At 29.8% G+C, this 4,504-nt stretch overlaps 1 protein-coding gene across 6 annotated transcripts in view; it reads left to right on the forward strand.

Moving 5' to 3' along the window:
* Positions 1–4,504, forward strand: part of LOC130451832 (latrophilin Cirl) — a 365,678-nt gene that overhangs the window by 152,150 nt on the left and 209,024 nt on the right. The window lies entirely within an intron of this gene.

Below are 4,504 nucleotides of genomic sequence, written 5' to 3' on the forward strand. Positions count from 1 at the left end.
CGTTCTTTCTAAAGAAACGAATTATACAACTGAAACCACTCTCCGATTTTTAGACTATCTTTGGAATCTTGGCGTATTCGACTATCCTTGGAATCCTGGCCAACTTTTTTTTAAAATCCCATATTCGGTATCGCAGATAGTCGATATGGGCGTATTATTTCCTGTAAGAATAATAGCTCTTAGTGGTGCTATATAAAAACAAATAGTTAATTTTATAGAAAGTATGTGCCTGTCAAATTCCCCAACTCAGGATGACTGTGCTCATCTGATTCTCTATCACGTAAGCTTTCGTTTCCCCCCGTATGATGCGTTAAAACCAAACCCTCGAAAATCGCAAAAATATTTAAGAAAAAAATGACGGTCTTGAGCTCTTGGCGAGTTTTAAAATTTTTGATGGGAAACGGAAAGTTTTACGAACTTATTTGGGAAGGAAACTGAAGCTCGACAACTCAACTACAAAATTTAGTGTGCTTTAGTTTTCTCATTATTTTGCGAAAATGGCTGGTATTCAACAACTTATAAAAAAGTAACCAAACTTGTCAACTATGTAGTAGTTTTTTTCCTATCACATAGTGAGTTCAAATGTATAAATGGTCTCATTTTAAATATAATCATCTAATTGATGACCTCAAGCAAGGGTTCGCTGCTGGGTGTAGCAGAGTCACAGACACATGTGTTTCAAGTTCACCCAGGCAACCAACAAAAAACAATCCTGTTCGTGTTGTTTTCCAAGAAAATTTTACACATCTGAACTTTTTTGCAGTTGCAGTTGAAAAGTAGAGACTCTAATGAGTAAAATTCACTTTCTTTCATCCTGAAATGTTGAGTTTTCGAGGAGATACAGCAGTTTCTTCTTTAGCCGGGGACGTAATTTGCCTCAGACTCTATGTGGCGCGAAAACTTTTTAGTAAGATGCGACACCAAAGTTTGAGCGCATTTTACAAAGAAATGACAGCTCTTAGGAAAAAATCAGAGAGAACCTTTTTTGTAGAAAATTTCTTAAACTACATTTTAGATCCTTTTGCTTTTTCCGAAATTTCGCATAGATTTCGAGTTATTTGGAAAATTCCAAATTCTTAAAATTTAAACAAAAATATATCACTTAGCGGCCAAAATTCCAGAAAATCAGCGACATAACTAATTTTTGTGGGTTAGGAGCTGGACTAAACCTCTATATGAATCCTCGATATAGTTCGACACATTTGTCGTAGCGCTTAAATTGTTTAGAAACTAAAAGTTTCTATGCATTAATATTTTACTTAAAAAAGGACCAACAATTCGTTTCCTTAATATCCAATACCAGAGTGTAATTTTTTGGGAATACTGGCTTTAAGATTTTATGCCCCAGTGGGGGTATCAACTGAGCAATAACTTCATTTGTACAGAACGTGGCTTCGTTGTTTAACATCACATTTTTTCAAATTCTGATGTTTTAATATCTCCTTTTGTGTCCATAAACCATTCCAAATGTTTTGTTTTTTCGTCGTCTTGCAATGTTTGTGGAAATTTTAGTTTAAACTGTATAATATGATTTGTATTAAGATATCGCTGCATAGTTTTAAAGATTTCTTAAATTGATGGTAGGATTTTCCCTAAAATAATTTGAAAATTTCAAATAATTTGTTATTTCCTGTTTCTCCTCTGTCCGTGGTTCACAAACTAGCAAAAAGTGCTGAATGTTGTTGATATCCTAATTGGTTTTCGAAACATGAAAAAACGATTTTTATATTTATATTATCTATTATTTCCATATTTCTGAATTTTTCTTTGATAATTCAATTTTTGTTATGAACGCATTAATGTTATTGTACTATTGACTTACTTCTTTAAAAAAAGTTTTGATAAATCACTAACCTGCAATACAGACCTAGAGTGACCTTAAATACAAAAAATACTACAAGGAGTTCAGGTAATTCCGTCCAAATAAAAAAAAACCGTAAACTGTAAATACATTTAAACAAAAATATTACTGCGGAATTTATCTCTATGTATCGAGTACTTCTGGTTGGTTCGTTCTTATAGACATCTGTGAACTTTTGGTTACAACTTCTCGGAAGCATCTCGGTTTCAGTGGTGTAGTTGTTTCTTTCATGAATAAATCGCTATTAATGATTTTCTATTTTCGTAGTATGAAACTGGAATAAACATTTAAAATTTTGACAAAAGTAAATATTGGTTTAAACTGTGAATATCTTCACATTTTACAAGTATGTTTTCAATTTAAATGTAAAACTAAAATAAATTTGATTAAATTATAATTTCTAAATTTATCACTCCCTATATTATTTGGCGGAATTATCGCTCGTTACGGGTAACATCCTAGAAAAATTTCGCTCTTGCTCCAACTCAGGAACCACTGTTGCAGTTCTTAATCATCAACACTAGAATTTTGTAGCATATGTTGAAAAATGAAGACAGAAATTATTAGATATATTTCAACAGATCATCATCAAATTCAGTTTTATTCGGCAGATATTTTGTTTGAAAAACTTTGAAGATAATATGTTTCTTCTAATGCGGTTATTATATTTATATTTACAAAGTGTTTCCTAAGCACAAAGTGCAACGTATTTAACTTAAATACCTTATTATTATTTTTAGTTTGGCAGTCAAATATACAATAAACAAAACTTCAAAAAAAGTATATGGAAACACCCACTTTCTCTTAGAGGAAAACGACTGTGGGTTTACATACCATCAAATGTTATCGTGTTCGATAAATACGACCACCTACTGAGGGTTTTTCATTGTTTAATCATGTTATTAGTATCAGTCAAAACGACATATTTCGAAATAGTCTTTAAGGAATCTCACTTGCTGTTTTTATGTTTGTAATTAATAAGTGCTTCATATGTGGTAACTAAAAGTAATATATCTTTTGTTGGATCGAAAACGGTAATAAAGCTCGTAATGTATTATTTTTAGTTGATAAACTATACTTTATATTATTTATTTTCATAATTCTTTCTAAGCCACTTATTTCGTCTTGACTCCAATGAACTTCAAGTGTTTACCTGTAACATTTCCTGAGTAGGTAGTTGGTTAGCACACCCTAAAATATTTCAATTATTATAATCATTAATCATTAAAAGAATCTTCACATATAAATTAATCTAAAATAACAATGCCTTTATCTGATCATCTTTTACCAAGAAGTTCTCTTGGATAATCTTCTATATAAATTTGTTTCTAGTTGTATCTTGTAGTATATTGCTACCATTTAAAGTGAAAAGCTCAAGATTTTTCGCACTTGGATAGAAAAAGTACATTTGAATCTCGGTGTAAAAGTGTTACCAATAATAAATGGTTAAATGAATTTGATATCATTCGAAGAAAAATATACCTAAATATTAGGATACTCACCATTTAGTGGATTGAAAAAAGGATAATTTACTATAAATCTGTTTAGAATTCTCTGACATATGGGGTTTGAAAGCTGAGAGATAGATAGAAGATATACAATGATGAAATCACACCGTTTAAACATGTTACTATTTATTTAATGGACATAAAAAAGTATAGAAGCGAAAATTGTCCAGCTTAATGAGACATGATATGAAACGTATGATACTCGAAATAAATGTTCGACTAAAGATTTTTAGACAAAAACCAACAAATAAGAAACAATGCATTACAATAATTCGTGCTGGATATAGTTTGAAATATCACCAGGATGCCACGGCTGACCTCTTTGACAATTGTTTGCATCCTAATATATCAAAAAATAGCATTATAGTAACATAGATTTCACGTTATTATAATCGCCAGATGGAAAAAGTATCAAATCTAGGAAGAAAACATTTATCATAACATTTATTTTGAGGAAAGCTACAGAAAAAATAATCTTGTGGAGATTTTAGCATCGTTTAATATTGAGAAAGATAAGAAATATTTCATTCATGTTGAATGGAAATGTAGTGGAATGGATACTAAATGGAACAAATCTATTGATCATGTAATTAAAAATGAAGATTTTAACCTAAACGAATTTTTTCCTATTAACCTAAATGTCGATGATAGTGATACTTTAATAGGCGGTAATTAATGTTGTTGTAAATAATATAAATTCACTAGAATTCTTCGAAATAAATTTTAAATTAAAAATTTCATATTCTTATTCTATCATTTCACAATAATTATTGAAATTATTTGAATCCAATTGTAAATTTTTGTAGTATGACACTGTTTCTCTATACTATTTGCAATTTACAACTTACAGGTAGTATATCGAAAATACCTTTGATCGAACTAAACCGAATAATGTGGCTGACTAAAGCAAATATTATTTTGGGTTTCAATGTTCAAAAGGTGTTTCTAAACTAATCTGAAATATAGTTATTTTTCATATCTCAATTAAACAATGTTCATAATCCAGTGATTTGCATTTGTATCAGTACAGAAATCTTTGTACAGATTTTCAATTTTGTACAATTTTGTTATTGATAATTTTGTACTTGATCTAGATAGACAGTTAACATTTTCAATTAATTAAATTATTATATAT

The sequence above is a fragment of the Diorhabda sublineata genome, chromosome X (assembly GCF_026230105.1).
Source record: "Diorhabda sublineata isolate icDioSubl1.1 chromosome X, icDioSubl1.1, whole genome shotgun sequence".
Taxonomy (NCBI): Eukaryota; Metazoa; Arthropoda; class Insecta; order Coleoptera; family Chrysomelidae; genus Diorhabda; species Diorhabda sublineata.